This window comes from Leopardus geoffroyi, chromosome A1, assembly GCF_018350155.1.
Source record: "Leopardus geoffroyi isolate Oge1 chromosome A1, O.geoffroyi_Oge1_pat1.0, whole genome shotgun sequence".
Lineage (NCBI taxonomy): Eukaryota > Metazoa > Chordata > Mammalia > Carnivora > Felidae > Leopardus > Leopardus geoffroyi.
In genome coordinates, this window is record NC_059326.1 from 31,231,237 (window position 1) to 31,250,760 (window position 19,524).

Consider the following 19,524-nt stretch of genomic DNA (forward strand, 5'->3'; position numbering starts at 1 on the left):
ATTACTTATCTGGACCGAAGTAATTCAAGTAATTCAGGTGTAGTGAAACACTTCTAATTTTAAATTCAGAAGCATTAAGGAGTGAGTTGGATTATTGGCTATAGCACTTAGTTGATCCTCTTTCTTATCATCCTTGACTTTTAAAGCCTGGCCTTTTTTAAATGTGCTTCAGAAATCCATGTGCTCACAGCATTTGATTCATTAATTTTGAAAGACTATTATAAAGGCCTTTTAAGCGATAAGTTCAGAGATACCTAAAAACCCAAGTGTGAACATACACAATTAAAAGAAAGAACTCTGTAAAAATGTCATAATGAATCAGAAGTTCCAAAGTGAATCTTGGGTGAAAGGAGACTGATCATATTTTACAGGCAAGTCATTCTTTTTTCAAAGTCTGAATCTTCACTAAATGGATCCTTGGCATTGAAGATGGGCAGAGGATAAAGAACTTCCTTTGTGTCCATATGCTATAATTGTTTTTACTGTATACATTTGTAAGCCCTTATCTTCTATACTTTTATAAGCCCTTTATTTTTGTTATTATCAAGTGCTAGAAAGGGATAAAGAGAAAACAGATTTTATAGATATCAAGCTAAATGTCTAAGTAAAGCAGCTACCTAATTTTATCATAGAAGCCTAGGCATAAACTAAATTAATTTTCAAGACATTGTTCTTTCTTCCTTCCCTTCCTTCCTTCCCCTCTTGAAAGATATAATATTTTTCAAGAGTAGTAATGAAATTGCTGCTATTAAAATCTCAGTTTTCATCCAATACTCCCTATTGTAGTGTATATATATTTATAATATATATATCTACAGATGAACACACATATGTAATACATAATTATATATTATGATCTGCACAAAATACTGTTTCAGATTAAGAAGTGTTTATAAGATGAGCTTCTAGTTGCTTAACTAAATTGTATTCCAGCATTGATCTGAACCATTTTCAACTAAGTAGCAATGATGGTTTTATATATTTCAATCTTTTATCACCAAAGACGTCTCTTATTTGACTTTATTTTCCAATTATATATAGCTTTTTTGTCATCATGCTGGCACAGCAGAGGTAAAAATCTGCATCACTATGTTGTTTCAAATTTAAACAGTTTTACCACTCAGCTGGACAGAAACAAACCAGTAACTACTACTTGATCTGGGCCTTGAGACAGAATTAGAATTATTCCAGGGAGAGGAGAGAGAAAGGTAAAGGGCCTTTAAGACTGGGGAAGAGTGTGCAAAAACAGAGAAGGGACAGGGATGGCTATGAAAATTGGAGGGCAGTGAGGCGAGAGCCCTGCTGTGAGCAGGGGTAGGGGAGCGGGTATTGGACAAGTTGGGAGATACTCTGCCTACATATGCAGGGCCCCCATCAGAGAGAAGTTGAATCGTCAGGCTGAGAAATGGTTAGGTTACTGCATTAAGAGCAAATATTTCTAGGCAAAGAGGAAAGAACAAAGACTTAGAGAAGATCAACAAGAAAAAAAAAAAAAGAAGAAACAATTGCCAAGTCTCAGAAGACAAGAAAGAAAAATGGCTAAACACAAAGGAACACAAAGCACATGTTAGGAAAGTAAAGACACACAGGGATTTCACCCTACATGATACAGTTCTGCCATTCACTGCAGGCAAGGCGAATTGACCGTAACATGTTTTTCCTCCAGTGAGGAAAAAAACCTGATCAGCCCCACAATCATTTACAAGCCAGGATTGCAGGAACTTCTTATCCATCATTACCAGCAGATTAGATGAAACCTATCTGCTCTCTTAGAAAGAATACATAAGAGTGAAAGAGGAACTCTAGATAGAAGTCACTAGAGTTATCATTTTTACTTTCAATCATGTAGACAAATAATTTTACTATTTTTTTTTCCTGGATGGATAGTTCATTGTTTGCACAGTGGTGGGAGACTGTCTGTATACACAGAGTTTATGAAGCTCTATTTCTCAAATTATGATCTGCAGATCACCTCCGGCAAAATCTCTGGATTCTAGAACCTCTGGATTCTTCTGTTAAGGAATGCTGAATGAAAATCCAGGGCAGGGAACAAAGAAGCTGTATTTTCAGCAAGTACCTTGCATGAATCTGTTGCACACCAAAGTTTGAAATACGTGAGTTTAAGGAGCATTCGTCTGGGTAACTTTCCTATCAGCACTCAAACAGCAAATGCTGACAGAGCCAACCTGGCGAAGTTACTTTTCCTTAATGATACTTAAGTTTCTTTTAATTCACAGCTATAGGAAGGCATCAAACACACTAGCTAGCGGAGATAAAAGTTTACAGTAATTGTGTTTGCTAAACAAACACAGTATATATGCTTGCACAAAACTAAAATAATATGTTGATATAACTATATTTGTTTTCTGATGTTAAGTACCAATGATTTAGACTATGAGGGTGAAAACTCCAGCAGCTATGATTAGGGTATGCATCCTGAGTGGATTCTCTTTCACTTTTAGCCTGCTGGTTGTCACATCACTGTGTTAGTCTTATTCCTTCTGCTTATGTGTTCTATAACCCAAATGGAGTGCTGCCCATTGTAAATTCCTAATAAAGACTTGCTAAATTAAATTGTGCTTGATTTTCCCCTCTGGTGATGCAAAACAAAGTAACATGCCATCCAGAGTTGTGAAGGAAGGAAAATAGCTTTTCACAGGTAGCTAGACTCAAGCCATATCTTATTTAACATCATATTCAGAGCTACTGATAGTCCAGCTAAATCAAAATTTAAAGCCATCCCCCACCTTATTTTCCTTGACTTTTCCCTTATGTGTGCTTTTTACCTTTTCTGCCTTTGCTTACACTCTATGACTTCTGCCTGAAATGCCCTTATCCCCCGCCCCATAACCTATCCCTTCCTCCTGTTTGCCTGTCTAGATGAAATATTTTCAACCCATGACTGTCCACAATGTGTTACCATTTCCCTCTCAAGGCAGTAAAATATACCTTATTTTTCTCATGTTTATGGAGGTATAATTTCTTGTTTATATAAATGTCTCCAAAGGCAGATTCTCTTTGCTTCCCCCTTTGAGCACCTAGGTGTACACAGTAGGTGCTCAATTATACTTACTAAAATTAACGAATTAATATCTAGTTAAGAAAGCCAGCTCTGGGAGGACTGTATAAGGACAGATTCCTTTTTGCATCGTTGGCACTGTAAAATGACCTTGCTAGAAAAAGTTTGCTCTGACTTGGATGTAGAACCACTCTATCAGTCCTGAAATAGAACTATCTTACACTTACAAAACACTAATGGATGTTTTTGAGATTTTCATTTGTGCATAGTACCACGGTTACCAGGTAAACACACAAAGTGTGGAGAGAAATTCAATTATTTGTGACTCACTGACATTCCACCTAAGTGAACTCTTGTCAATTTGTTTTAATTATTCTTTCTGGAAGTTTTAGAGACAGTTAAGAAAAGGAGTTATAATGCCTAGAAGTCTATAAAATAAAAAAAAATTAACAATGGACTATAAGATTTTATGACAAGGATGGAACGTGAGATAGGAAGGACATGCTATGTATTTAAATGCATTTGAATCCATTGTCAGAGCCCCTGCATGAGATACACTCAGTGTATGGATAGGCATTAAAATGAGTAAGAGACTGAGGTTCAGTGAAGCTCAACCAAGTATTCCAAATGACTCTGGGAAAGAAAAAAAAAGCCCAGAACTTTGAATACTTCTTTGAAAACATAAATTTTGAAAGAATACATTTCTGAGAATATTTCAATCTTATGTCTAATATATTATCCTGAAGAATAGTCTCCTCTCTTGCCTAAAAGCCAAAGACTAAATAGTAATTTATTCCCGGAGGTAGTGGATGTTGAGGCTTTGTATTATGGGACTAAAATTTACCAGAGATAAAATAGAGTTATTCACTAGAATTTTTTTTCTCAGGATCTGTTCTATTATACACTACCCTATCCCCCTAATTCATATTATGACACTGAAAAATACCAGGTCGTCAAACTTAGCTATAAATTACTTCACACCCCTAGAAGCATAGGCATTCCAGAGAGTAAATTAATTTTTCACTTTTAGTTTCAGATTACTGACTTTTCGTAAAAGGGTTATGCTAATTTTTCTGGTCGAGTGTCAATTGATGAGTCCCATAGGGCACAGTTAAAATGCTACAAAGATCACTTTTCTTTATCAAATATCTTTAGGCAATTGTGAAACCAAATGAATAGATTTATCCTACTCCACCCCCAAAATAATGGGAAAAAAAAAAAGAGAAAACAAAAATCTTCAAAAATTTTTACCTTATTACTGCATAATAGCTGTATGACTATATATTTAGCCTCTATTTTATTTTGGGTATGTTTTATTGAAATATGCAAAACATTAAACAATTTTAAACCTGTACAAAAGTAATATAATAAAGTGGGAGCTATCCTTTCATGTCACCCTTTGGAAAGGAAGTTAGGAAGCTGTTATACATATTTTCTCTGAATCTGCCTTGAAATATGCATAAATTCACATGACATTTTGGTAAATGTATTTCCCTAAGAAGATTCCATGCATTTCAGGAAGTGTATAATTTGGCAATTACTAAAGAAATTATTCATTTCTCATGTATAAAAAATAAATAGTTGCATTAAATACATGTAACCTGTCAGAATATGACTTATGGTTGCCTCCAGCAATAGCAATGTATGTGCTCTGCTCATTCAATTTAATAATACATTTTCAATAATAAATAAATTAGGTCATAAATTTGCGTTATGTGCTGGAACCTAGAAATAACTCTCCTCTCCCTCCCCTCTTTCCCTCACCACCTCCCCATAATTTCTCTCTCATCTCTCTACATCTTTCTCTCTCTCTCTCTCTAACACCCAATACTCCACAGGTAAATGTCTTTTGAAAAAAGCAAAACAAGTATTATGCCAACAGAAAAATAAATAGTCCAAAAGGAAAATGGGCAATAATGAATATGATCAATAATTCTTAAGAACTCTTCCTTATAATTTTATTGACTTTTACATCTCTAACCCTCTTTTATACTAATAGATCCCTCTGAGGATCTAGAACATTCCTTCAACAATTCAGCATCCGTGGAAATCAAGGTCTACTGAGGTCACATGATTGCACAGTCTATAGCAAGTAGTAATTCCTGTTTGGTGAATAAGGCTGTTGGTGTTAAAAAGCAGAAGAAACCTTTGGTGGGGAAAAGGTTACAGCTACCAAGAAACCAGCCACTGAGAAGAAGCCTACAGAAAAGAAACCCACCACAGAAGAAAAGTAGCCACTGAATAAACTTAAATTTGTTTATTCCATAAATGTCAATCATTTTGAACAGCTAGTTTTGAATAAAGCCCTGATCAAAGGCAGCGAGAAACATGAAATAAAAGGAAGTAGTAATTAGTAGCATATTTAGTTTGAGGATAGTTTTCTTGACTTCAGTTCCATATTCTTTCTGTGGAACAAATAAGTAGATAATATTGGAATGCTAATTCTCTCATTTAATTGAGCTACCTTCATGGCTTGTCCTTTATATATTGTTTTAAATTCTTTTTCTTTGCTTCTTTCCTAATACAGAAATTTCAGCAGTGAAAAGGGGTGCTCTTGCTTTGGTCTCAAAGACACAGTTGTGTCTCATGGGTTAAACTGCACCTGGTGTTAAATGCCAAGGTGATGTATGAAAAGGGAGTAACAGAAAATGAAGACCCAGAGGCTAAGAAAACAGGACCAATGCAGGTAATACTACAGATTTTTTTTTAAAAACAATGAAGCAGGACAAGCAAAATAAACTCAAATCTTGAAATACACAGTGTAGCTCTTAGCTGAGAGTTTATATATATATATATATATATATATATATATATATATATATATATATAAAGTTTATTTTTGAGAGAGAGAGAGAGAGAGAGCGAGCGAGCATGAGTGGGGGAGGGGCAGAGAGAAAGGGAGAGAGAATCCCAAGCAGGCTCCATGCTGTCAGCACAGAGCCTGTCGCAGGGCTCAAACTCACAAACCTTGAGATCATGACCTGAATCAAACCCAAGAGTCACACATTTAACTGGCTGCACCATCCAGGCACCCCTGAGATTTTTTTTTAAGTAGGGGTTAAAACTTGACATTTTTTGTAAATTACAAGTATGGGGTGTGTAAAGGGAGTGGGGATAGGGACCTGCTATGGTCAGTGGTTGCAAGTTTCATGTGTTCTTAAGGTGAAATCATCATTGCTAAGGTCTTTAGGCTATAAATGTACTTGTTTATGAAGGAAGTATTTGGGATTTTGTAAGGTACATGGTTGTTTATGAAGGGCACAGCATAATAAAAACAGCATATGTTAGAATTAGATAAATAGGAGCCTTAACCCCAGCTTTACCAATGATTAGCTATGCGTTCTCAGAAAGCTGAGATTCAAATTTTCAACTAGTAACATGATGAAGAGTTGTTATAATATTTAAATAAAATAAAGCATGCAGGTGCTAACTAAATGTTTACTGAGTATTCTCATCTTGTTCCTTGCAGATCCAACCTTGCTTCTCTACCTTGCACTTCATTGATACTCTATTGACACTCTTGAATTACTCTTGTTTTCTGGTATATTTTGGATTCAGACAATGAAAGTTATCCACAGGAGAAGGGAAAGTGAGAGAAAAAATTGACATATGATTTCATTCCTCAGGTCTGTTCCTATGAGGTTGGTGGGGACCACCTTTCTGTACCAAAGGAGGACCAGGATGTCCCTGTAGATGCCCCTCTCCCACCCCATGGTTTCCACTCCTGCTGGGTTCTGCTAAATAAACCCTCCTTCACCTAACCCATTCAGACCTAGGGTAATAGTGCCTTTCCTGCTATGATTATCTCCAGAGTGTCACATCATTACTTGTTGACTTCCTTCAAACCCCTCACACCTTTGCAAATAGTCCCTTTATTAAACTCTCCTCAAACGCCCCTTTTTGATATGCCATCTGTTCTCCAGCCAGGACACCAGTGGAATAGTTATTATCATTATTATCATTATTACAGAGTGGTCTCTCTGAATGCCATGCCAACTGCTCTTATGAAGGCGATTCATAGTAACTGCTTTGATAATTGTGACAGCTAACAAGTGACACATGGAAATGCAGAACTGTCAATCTCGTGATTAATTATCCAAAGTGTCAGACATCATAAAGGGACTCAAAAGTGTTCATGTCTATTGAAAAGTGAACTAATTTACTAATTATATATATGTACATTTGGTTGTATATTGTTGAAAATTGCACAAACATGTATCTATCAAATTATATAATTGTAAATATAAAACTAAGACAAAAATAGGTTTTATCTTTTGCATTATGAGAATTATGAAATATAGGTCTTCTAGAGAGTGGCTGGGATGGGGACTGGTGAGAGAGAGACCTCTGCCTTCAGTTCTGGGGAGGCAGGACACAGTGATCACAGCTGTGAACTAGCTTGTCCTGCCCTGACAGGTGGCTCTTACTCCAATGGCGGACACACTGTGGGGATTGGTTTCACTGGGATAAACAGCAGCAAGCAAAGTCTATTCTACTGCATGAAAAAAATAGAAGATCTTAAAGATTGGGCTTAATGAATTTAAAATATTGGCAAAAGATGGGGCACCTGGGTGGCTCAATCGGTAAGCATACCACCTCAGCTCACATCATGATCTCACAGTTCATGAGTTCAAGCCACCTGTTGGTCTCTGTGCTGACAGCTCAGAACCTGGAGCATCAGAGCCTGTGTCTCTGCCCCTCCCCTGCTTGCACACATACTCTCTCTCTCAAAAATATTTAAAGAAAAATTTAATATACACATCCAAAAGATACAAAATAGAATATATTAATATATATTATATACATATATAATATACATATACATATTAATATATATCATATATATTCATATATATCATATATATTAACATACATATATTAATATATATATGCAAAAGATACAAAATAGAATAGGACCAAAACCGGTTTCTAATTTAGAATGCTACAAACCACATCAGTTAAATAATTTTAGTAGCATAACTTTTAGAAATCACACACTGGCTGACATTTTTCAGTCACTTCCTCTGAAGCAATTTAATACATATCAGAGAATATCAGCTTATTCACTTTTACAAAGCCAGAGCAAAATAAATTAGAGTGAGAGATTCTCCTCCTAGTAAATACTGAGAAGATGAGCATTCATTTTCTGGATGTTTCCTATCAGTGAGATTTCCAATAACCCATAGTTTCAGGCAATTCGCTCCTTCTACCTCATTTGGTTGACCCAGGCATTGGGATTGATTGCCACAGGTTTAATATAGCTACAACTAATGGCTTGTAGATTCTTTTATAATCAAACCTTGCTTGAAATGTCTATTAAAGTTTGCCCCAGGAATCAGAATGTCAGAGTACCTGGGACAAATGACTTTCTCCAAGTCAGGTGTAAAAACACTTCCTAACAAGGTAGCATAGCAGTTGTTTATTTTAGAACTTATGAAAATTAAGGAAAACAAACCAAAACTTAAAAATGTTTATTAGTGTTTTAAATAATAAGTAATAAGGAAGATTTGGGGACATCTCTAGAGGTAAAATGTATTTTACTGGCCACTGGGAACACGATGGAGAATATAAACTGAGGACATGTTGCTGCTTTTCACTAAGAATGTTGGCTGTGGTTTTGCCATCAATGCACACAGACATCAGAGATATCAGTCTAACAATCTTAAACTTCATTCAAATGTGGACCTTTTAAAATCATTTGAACTTTGTGTTTTTTTAAGAATGAACATCTTATGGCTTCAAATACCACGGGTGAAGACAATAAATTGAACCCAATTATCTGGGTCTTATCATGGAGCCAGAATTTGTTCTCTGATGATATTTTTAAATAATTATTTCTTTGTTGTGCCTATAATTTGTTTCTTATAACTTGCACTGATATAATTACTTCAAAATGTATAAAAACTAATTTATTTTCCCAAGACATAAGTTGAATATATCTTAATGCATAGTAAAAGCAATTATATAAGTGAAGTCTTTGTACTTTTTAAACAGGAATAAAAAGCAAAGGAATACCAAAAAGTCTCAAACTGACTGTTGAGCAGGGAGAATTACATAAGGATGAGAAATTCAATTTGGAAAATATTTACTGATATAGAACCTAACACGTGGTTATTATTGAGGGTGATGATGTACTGGTCCAACTTAACATATAACTAATTATAATTGACTTACCAACAGAAAATTGTAACAAATTCTCATCTCTGTACACAGAGAGTCTGAAACCTACTTCTTAGGTTTAATTCAGGAGATTTCATTAATATAGTTAACATAACCAAATATTTTGACACATACTTATTTAAAACTACCATATATTCAAGTATATCTCATTAGATTTTTGTGTATCTAAGAGTATTTGGAAAAAATTACAGTGTGAATATAATTAAAATCTTAAACTAAGAAATAATGACATCACAAGAGAACTAAGATCAAAATGTTGAACCATATTGTTCATGGTTTAACATCCTACATCCAAATATTTCTCAATGTGTCTGGTGCTTTGACTAGTGCCTTAAAAAGCTAGTTTGCATAAATATTCAAGAGTTACAAGAAGAGCATTTCTTTACCTCAAAAGGTCTCATACTTACTCTTAAAGGATTATCTCTTTGATTAAACTCAAACTAGAAATCAATGCAAAGAAAGAATTAAAAGCTCCCAAGCTTTCAGAATGCTTTGAATATGGGTAAATGTATGAAGCAGGAAGAAGCAGAAGGACAGTTACATTAATTATAAACAAAGGTGGAGCTTTATTCCTGTGACTGTACAAAATCATAGTATTTTTATAAGGGGATATTAAAAAACTGAAATTATGAAAGCTTTACTGTAACAACCAGTCTTTATCCTACAATGACATGTTTTCTACTTAGTTGTATTTCTGCTTGCACACTTGATTTTATTTGATCATTCTGACATAAAAACACCATTCCATCTTAGGGTTGTCTGGGTGACTTAGTTGAGTGTCTGACTCTTGATTTTGGCTCAGGTCATGATCTCAGGGTCATGAGATCAAGCCTTGGATCCACTCCACACTAGGCATGGAGTCTGCTTAAGATTCTCTCTCTCTCTCTTTCTCTCTCCCTCTCCCCCTTTCCTCCACTAGCATGTGTGGTCTCTCTCTCTTTCTCAAAAGACAAAAATAAAACAAACACAAAAATCCCTGCATCTTAGTAAAATATATATATTTCCTGTTATCTTTTAGTCATTTGTTATTTTAGTCTTGATGGGTTGAAGATTTTATTTGATTAGATTTGTTTTTTGATAACTTGCCATCTGTGATTATTTGAAATCAATGTGAAAATGAAAGTATGAAAGTGACTGTTGTTGTTGTTAATTGTTTTTAGTCCCTGCTCATGCCTTAGTGCCATTTTTGGAAGGGTAACTGGGGCAACAGAAAAGAAAATGAGGAACAAATATAATATGAATAATACATGGTTATCAAATGTCTTTATACATCAAAATTCATTTGTTTAATCAATATAAAATTACATTACCAAATTGTATTTAATTATGAGCATATGGTAAAAATTAGCAATAGTTTTTTAATAAATGTTTTGAATTGCCTGAGGCTGCTTTGATCTTCAAAACTAGCATGGTCATCTTTAATAGGTGTTCTGAAGTTCATGTGATTGATTTCCTAACGCTCATTGTGTACCCATAAATCTTACATTGCTTTCTAGGAGAATAGAGAACCCTTGCACATCACAGAACAGGAATCAGACCTCTTGCACAAACCTTTCAAGTACTTAAAGCTGTAAATAGGCACCACTAAATCTACATTGAATTAGGAAATGTTTCAGGTCACTGTACCCCCTCACTGATCAATGACCCCCTGTCCCTTTAAAAACCTCTTGGCTAGGCAGAAAGCACAGAGTTGGCTTTTGGACAAGAATCTGCCTTCTCCCCAGGTGGCCCAGGCTGCTGAATAAAGCTCATACTACTTTCCAATCAACAGTCATCCCCTGACAAATGGCCTTTTGAGCAATGGGCAGCCGAACTTGGGATTTGGTAACAACTTTTGGGAAGCCAACTAGGAGCCAATGCTCCTGTGGCATCCAGTTCCCCCTGGGAACTCCAAAGCAGCGCAGTTGTCTAGGGCAGGACTCCAGGGCTTACTTGTTCATTTCCTGAGCTAGTAACTTGGATTTCTGGAGGGGGTTAGCTGCTCAGGTTTAGTTGGTTTCAGGGAGAGAATCTGAAGAATCTGTCCCTGCAACTGCAGAGGCTTCTTTTGTCTTGGGGAAATTCCGTGTTGATTCCTAACACTTGCTCTTTGACTTGAATGGAAAGGGAAAGAGCATCTGGAGCAAGCTAACAAGCTTTTGGACTGGGTAGGTTTGTTGAAAGTGCACATCAACATAGTTTCTCTTTTGTGAAGAGCTAGGAACTTTTGTTTTCATTGCCTGTGCTTTCCCATCCTGGAAGTGGCACAACAGTTGGGAGAAACTAAGAATTTGAATAATGGTCAATTGGTCAATTCCTTTGGGATTTGGGGCAGCTGTGTCTTTGGTCTGTGTGTGTGTGTGTGTGTGTGTGTGTGTGTGTATCATCTTTGGTGTAATGGGGTTTCTATCTCTATCCCGCCGACATTGGGCCAAATTTTGAATAAAAGGAAGGAGTATAGTCAGGAATCTACAACTAAGCAAAAGCTGATTTTCTATTGTAATACTGCCTGACCAATGTACTTTCTATAAGCAGATGAGAGATGGCCCCTAAATGGATCTTTAAACCATTACACCATTTTACAACTAGGGATATTTTGTCAAAGAGCAAGAAAGGATAATTAGATACCCTATGTTCAGGCTGCTTGTCTTTACATAGTAAAGATGCTGCCCAGGAAAAAAAGTGAATTAATGGTGCAGAGACAAGGGGAAAAACCAAAATTTTTTCCTGATGATGCTATATAGAATATAGGAATATAGAAATGAAAAATAGAAGGGATAGGAAGAATATGTGGCAAATCTAACCCCACTGCCCCCTCTGCAGGAGCTCTTACCTCCACCTTCTCCTCCTCACCATTCTAAGGGGTGGAACAAAGGAATCCTGGAACAGTCTCTTCCTTTAAGACCTGGCAGGGCACCCAATTTGGACAGGAAGCACCCCACTATGGGTAGTGGGCAATATCCTTAAGGCAATACCCAGTCGAGGGCATTGGTGCTCAAGGACAGCCTCTCAGACGTTATTGGACATGTATTCCTTTTACAACTTCAGACTTCATGAGTTATAAAAATGCCAATCCCCTCTTATAGTGAGACCCCCCCAAAAAAATGGTAGAACTCTTTTTGAGTACTTTTGCAGCTCATCGGGTCAGCTTGGGCAGATATCCAAGCTTCAGTGAATACCATATTAACTTCAGATGAAAGATGTCTAGTATTAGTCAACGAAATGAGGAAGCCCAGCACCCCCATCATGAGGATCCAGCCCAGACCCCGCACCTGCCTTCGCATTGGTTGAGCCCAGTTGGGACCCAAACCAAGGGGGTTTGCCTGGACCTGAGCATTATCAGCAGTTCATCTTGGCAGGTTTAAGTAAAGGTCTCCCAAGCAGTGCAGTTTCAGTAAGATTCAAGAATTGAGAGATGCAACAGAAAGTCTGGCTTGGTTAGAAAAGATTTACCTAATTTATCAGAAATGTACAGATATATCATCAGAGGCCCCAGCAAATATCCACATGGTAAACATGACATTCATAGGGCACAGCATGCCTGATATAAGGAGAAAGCTCCAAAAGGAGAAAAAGGTAGTAAGAGTGGAACCATCACAGCTAGTTGATGTAGCCTATGAAGTATTTACTGCATGAGAAGTAAAAGGGCTCACCAGGCCGCAGTCAATGGAAAGTGTGGAAGGCAGGGATGGGAAAAAGAAAAGTAAGTGACCTCTAGGAAGTAAGAAAGGAGCTATTGGTGAGAATCAGTGCCACTACGGCAAAAAGGGAGGGCACAGAAAGGGGATTGCCTGAAATTGAAAGGAAAACAAAGGCAGGGAGGAGGGACAAGGTATAAATAAATGATGATGGAAGGAGAGGAAGATGACAAATGAAGAGGCTCCCTACCATCTCGCTGATTCAGTTACCATTTCCCCACAGGAGCCCTGGGTACAATTTCCACTGAGGAATCAGCTGATGGACTTTTTAGTGGACACAGGGGCCATGTACAGCATCTTGAATACTAAATTGATACAAAACACCCAGAAGGCAGTCTCTGTAGTTGAGGGTCTCAGGTCAAGAACAACAAAGACCTTTTCTACAATGGCTAGAATGCAAGTTTGGTGATTTTTCTTTGAGACATCATTTTCCTTATATGCCAGAATGTCTGATCTTACTGGGCAATTCTTGCTTTGTAAACTAAACGCTCAGGTAACTCTCTCCAAAGAAACAAGCATCTACAAATAAAGGTACCTCCGGGTAAAGTGCTCCCATTACAAGTTGTTCTAACTCAGGTTAAGACACCAGAAGCAGACCCATTCCCTCCTGAAATCAATAAACAAGTAAGTAAAGTGATTTGGGCAGATAGAGTGGTAGGGAGGGCAAAAGATGTGACACCTGTATGAACAGACTTGAAAGAGGAGATTTACCATCCCCAGGAAAAGGCAGTACCCTTTAAAAAAAGGAAGTTCTAGAATATATACAGGCCAACTTGCAGAAGTTCTTGAAATATGGCTTAATTTGAGCTTGAAGGCCATACGATAAATACAACCATTCTTCCAAAAAAAAAATACTCATGAGTACCATTTTGTACAAGATTTATGGGCCATTAATTAAGCCATACAAGACATACCTGACTTTGTCCAATCCATACACACTAACTGTAATAGTTGGTGATTATGAATGGTTGATTGTACTAGATCTAAAGGAAGCCTATTTCTGAATTCCGACAGAGAAGGCCCAATTGTTGTTTGCTTTTGAATGCCAGGACCCTTAGAAATCAGAACCACCTCCTGAAACTATTGGATGGTGTCACCATAAGGATTTAAAAATCACCCCTGCCCCACTATTTTTGGTGAAATCTTAGCAAAGGATTTGAGGATGATAAATTTAGCTGATGGGATTTTATTACGTGAATATCATTTGTTAATTGATACCCCACTTATGAAGTTTGTCTAGACAATACTATTCTGGTTTTAAATCATTTGGCAGACTGCAAATATAAAATGCCAGCATACAAGGCCCAAATTTGTAAATAAGAGATTGTTTATCTTGGCTTTCAGCTGTGTCAGGGACAATGTATCCTCACTGATGGGGTGGGGGGTGGGGGGAAGAAACAGTTTTAGCTCTACAAACCCCCAGAAATCAGTGACAACTCTACGAGTTTGGGGGAATCGCTGGTTTCTGTCAGATCTGAATTTCAAATTATGGTTTGATAGTCAAGCTTTATGTGAAGCTCTAAGAGAATTGGATTCGGCGCCTTGAATTGGACTATGGAATATCAATTGGCATTTGAGACAATAAAGGAAAAATTGGCAAATGCCCCAGTTCTAGGATTACCAAACCCTAAAAAGCCCGTTAAGCTATACATACATGAAAGGCAAGGTCACAGATTGGGGGTCCTCATACACATTCTTGAGGATAGTCCACAGTCAGTGGCCTATTTCTCTGAGCAATTAGAACCCACAGCCAAAGGATAGCTCCCCTGTTGCAGGGCTGTTGCAGCTATTTGTGACATGCTACAAGATGTTATGTTAACAAGATGAAGTGTTAACACTTGGGCAAGAGATAATGGTGTATGTGCCTTATCAAATATTAACCCTTTTAGAACAGAAACAGGATATTGGCTAATAGCTACAAGAATGAGTGGATAGCAAGCTATATTGTTAGACAATCCAAATGTGACTTTATAGCAACAACAGCATTGAATCCAGCAACTTTGCCACCTGATAACTTGAACACCACCTCAAGTAAGAATGAATGTGTTAAGATCACTGGTGCAGTATATTCTAGCCAGTCAGACCTCCTCCATCAACCACTGCCGGCACCAGATTATGGGTTATTTACAGATGGTAATAGTGTCATGGACAATGGCAAGCAATGATCTAGATATGTAGTGGTCACACTGGTTCAGATAATAAAAGCACATGCTTGCCCCCCAACTACCTCCTCACAAAAGACAGAACTGATTGTTCTAACATGGGCTCTGGAGTTATCACAAATGGAAAAGGTAAATATTTATACCGACTCAAAATATGCTTTTGTAATAACTCATGCACACCAGACAATTTGGAAAGAGAGGGGTTTATTGATCTTCCCCAACAATGACATTAAATATTCCCAAGAAATCCTGTGATTATTAGAAGCTATCTATCTTCCTGCTGATGTAGTGATTATGCATTACCCAGGGTACCAGAAGGGGAATTCTCAAATATCAAGAGGTAACTGGTTAGCAGATGCAACAGCCAAAATAGTGGCCAAAAACTCACACTCGAGAGATCCTTGAGTGGATCTCTCTGCCTTTAAACCCCAGTACAGGCAATAAGATGAAGAGAGAACACACACAAAAATGGGGCTTTACTCAAACAGACCCCACTGCTTCATGGAAAATGAACTCCCATTGGATAATACTATTACCTGAATAGATAGTATTACCTATGCCCTGATAGTGAATCTAGTCTTAAAGCATCTGCATGAAGGATCACACTATGGGAAGGATGCTTTAATGGATTTTATTAGGCCTCATTTGAAGGAGACTTATCTATAGAAAATGGCCCACACAGGCACCCAGAGATGTACTGTACATGCAAAGAATAATCCAAACAATGAGAGACACTTACCAGGTCAAGGGATACAATATAAATTGAAATGTCCTTTTGAGGATTAGCAGATAGGCTTTACCCACATTCCTAGGACTACTTGGAATTGTAAATATTTACTAGTATTTGTAGGTATCTTTTTGGGATGGTTTTAAGTGTTTCCCACCTAAACAGAAAAAAGTCCAGATATTGTAAGACTCTTGCTAAAGGAAATTATTCCTAGATTTGGTTTATCCAGCACTATTCAGAGTGATAATGGGCCTGCCTTTCTATGTGAGGTGGTATATAAAGTAAATGCTGCTTTACAGATCATCCAGAAATTGCATCCTTCATGGAGACCTCACTCAACAGGAAAAATGGGGGAAAGATGAATCATACGTTGAAAAAGACTTTGACTAAAAGCTGTCAAGAAACTAATCTGAAATGGGATAAGATTGTACCTATTTCCCTTCTCTGCATTAGGATTGCCCCCAAAAGTGGGCTAAAATTAAGCCCTTTGAGATTGTATTTGAGAGACCCTTTTAAACCTAGGCTCTAGGGACAGCACCCTTAGACTTAGAAAATGAAAGTAAGATTAAACAGTATGTACAACATTTGAGTCAGGTATTAACTGTTTGCACTAGTTTGTCTTCTCCAGGTCTATGTATGCTTCAGATGAGCCACTTCATCCTTTTAGGCCTGGAGACAGAGTACTATTATAAAAGACCTGTAAAAATCAAGAGCCTGATCAAAAGTTGGCTGAGAAATGGATGGGGTGTTATGATGTTTGACTAACCATCATACCTGTCTAAAATTTTTAGGTATCAGCCACGGATACACTATACCAGAATGAGGAGGGTTCTAGCTACTGATGACAAAGAAGCCACTGAAAGTCCCTGCTGGGAAAGCCATCCTATTCAAGATTTAAAAGACCTCTTTAGGAAGGGAAACCTATGACAACTATGTTCATTCTGTGGTCCATATTAATGATGTCTTCTCTCTCCCTAGGCTGGAAAGACAATGCACTCGTACAGGTAACTCTGAATTTGGCTATAGTACATGTTCTACTGGTTGCTGGATAGGTCATCCAAAAGCTCAGTGGATGCTGGACCATGGAGACCTCTTGGCCCACCCTATTTATAACACCTGAAGGCAACTGATTTCCAATTACAAAGGCCCAAATACTAATGTATAGGCTTAGAATAGTTAGATTCTTCCAAAATGATCATGAGGTACCCAGTGTGTTATGATCCCTCCAATTACTGAACTAAAAGAGTTAATCTTCAAAGGACAGAGCAGGCATATATTCCTCAATTAGATATCATGTGAAACCACCTCCCAAAAGGGAGCAACTCCCTACGTGTAAACGATAGTCTGTTTTCTTTCTGGCTATGGACAATATCTATAGCCAAGTTCAGGTGGGCAGGAATTAGATGGAATTAGCTGCTCTATTACTGAGCTGATTCTAAGACCTGAGGAGGTCTCCACATTTTGTCTTTGTGCTCTATTTGGGTTTGTCTTTATTTGCAAATTAGTCATGGCCACAGACCATATTACAAAGTTTTTTAACCCCAAACGGTGTCGTCTGGCCACCCTGGTGATCCCCTTCTCCCTTCATCCTGCTAACAAAACCAAACATTGAGCCACCTCCCTAAAATTATTTCCCAGACCGACTTGTGATCTCCCAGGCAATATCCCTGATGGGGATGAATATTTCTTTCATTATATATTGCTGTGGTGGGGGGGCTGCTGCCCAATAACTTGTGCTTTGCAGTCTGTCTCAAACTCTCCACCACTGGGGATAATACAACTGCCAAATATTTGGCTAACTCACAGAAATCAGTAGAATCCCTTGCTAAAGTTGTCCTGGGTAACCGTATGGCTCCTAACTGAGCAAGAGGGAGTTTGTGTTGTTGTTAATTTGTCTTGCTGCACGTATATCAATACCTCCTCAGAGGTAGAAACCGGTATTGATAAAATCAGACAGCAAGCCACTTAGTTACAGCAAACCCTATATTTCTACCTGCTCTGTTCCAGGGAGGATATGATTGGTTCACAAACCTCTTCTCCTAGATACCATCAGGATTTAAGTCCACATTACAAGGCATTCTAAAATTAGGACTCACCCTGATGTTAGCAGTACTATGCGTATACCTAAGACTTAAGCTCATTACATTGTGTATATAAAAAACTTCAAGCAAGCCACATCAGTAGTCATAAATTAATGCTTCAAATCCACATTAACATATTCCATCCCAAGGTCCTGAATATACCCTTTATCAGCCTGAAGAAGCTACAGAAGGTGAGTCTTCTCCCTCAATACCATAGATATGGAATAAAATTAACAGTGGGGAATTAAGGCCACCTTGATCTTTGTAACTAACATGGTGATCTTTCATATGTGTTCTTAAGTTCATGTGATTGACTTCCTGACCCTCATCGTGTATCTATAAATCTTACATTCCTTTCTAGGAGGAGAACAGAAAGCCCTCATACATCACTGAACAGGGATCAGACCTCTTGTACAAACATCAAGCACCTCTGAAAATAAGCACCACTAAATCTACATGGAATCAGGAAACGTTTCAGGCTACTGCACCCCCTCACTGATCAATGACACTCTGTCCCTTTAAAACCCTCTTGGCTAGGCAGAAACACACAGTTGGCTTTTGGACAAGAGTCTGCCTTCTCCCCAGCTGGCTGGCCTCCTGAATAAAGCTCATATGCCTTGCCAACCAAGAGCCATCTCTTGGGTATTGGCCTTTTGACCAATGGGCAGCTGAACATGGGATTTGGTAACATGCCCTTCTCATAGTTGGAAACCACTGAATTAAAAGTTATCAGAAAAAAATCCTCTTCTCCTATACCTTCTCAATCTTTATATCTCTTTCTTATATTTCTTATTTGAGAAGCCTTGAATTCCTGAGGACTAAGAAGTCTTCCTTGTTTTCATTTGAATTTTGATACAAATGACTTTGTTCCAAAGAACATCAAAATAGATAGCTTACCAGGGGTGCCTGGATGGCTTAGTCAGTTAAGCGTCCAACTTCAGCTCAGGTCATGATCTCATGGTTGATGAGTTCAAGTCCCGTGTTGGGCTCTGTGCTGACAAATCAGAGCCTGGAACTTGCTTCAGATTCTGTGTGTCCCTCTCTGTCTGCCCCCTCTCCTCCTGTCTCTCTGCCTCTCAAAAGTAAATAAACTTTAAAAAAAATAGTTTAGCAGATATTAATATTCATGCCCTATTAAAATAATGTTTTGTGTAATATTTTGTAGTATTTATAGATGGACTATCTATGAATGGTCCTTCTTGAAATGGTTTTATACTTTAAATAATATAAAATTAATTAATGCTTTATATATTTAAATAGTCATACAATAGGTAGAAATGTTGAATGACTAAATTAAAGGAATTTAGAAAAGATTATTTATTATCCACTGTACTTAAAGCTTAAAAGTGCTGAAAACAATTTTATTAGCTGTCTTTAATTAGAGTTTAAGGTAAACAATAAAGGAAACTTAGATATACTAAACTCCCCATAATACACCCTATGCAACAATACAGAATTATGTCTAGTAGGCTACTCAAGATTAAGCATTAAAGAAAAAGCAGCAGATATCAACATTTACATTGGCAAATGCATTTATCTTCAGTTGATTAGAGCAAATATGGTCTTTTCAGACAACATGGCTCTAGTGAGGTGAATTTACTTCTTGGTTTTAAATTCTGTACAATAAAAAGTAAAGGGATCTCAATTTAAAGCTGAATTCGTCTATGCAGCACATTTT

The 19,524-nt window shown here is 37.5% G+C and overlaps 1 long non-coding RNA gene across 1 annotated transcript; it reads left to right on the forward strand.

Moving 5' to 3' along the window:
- Nucleotides 1–5,543: 5,543 nt before the first annotated feature.
- LOC123606237 lies at nucleotides 5,544–18,549 on the forward strand. The gene is made up of 3 exons (XR_006716268.1): nucleotides 5,544–5,705; nucleotides 16,557–16,769; nucleotides 18,208–18,549. It is a non-coding gene; the product is annotated as an uncharacterized LOC123606237 (long non-coding RNA).
- Nucleotides 18,550–19,524: the final 975 nt, after the last annotated feature.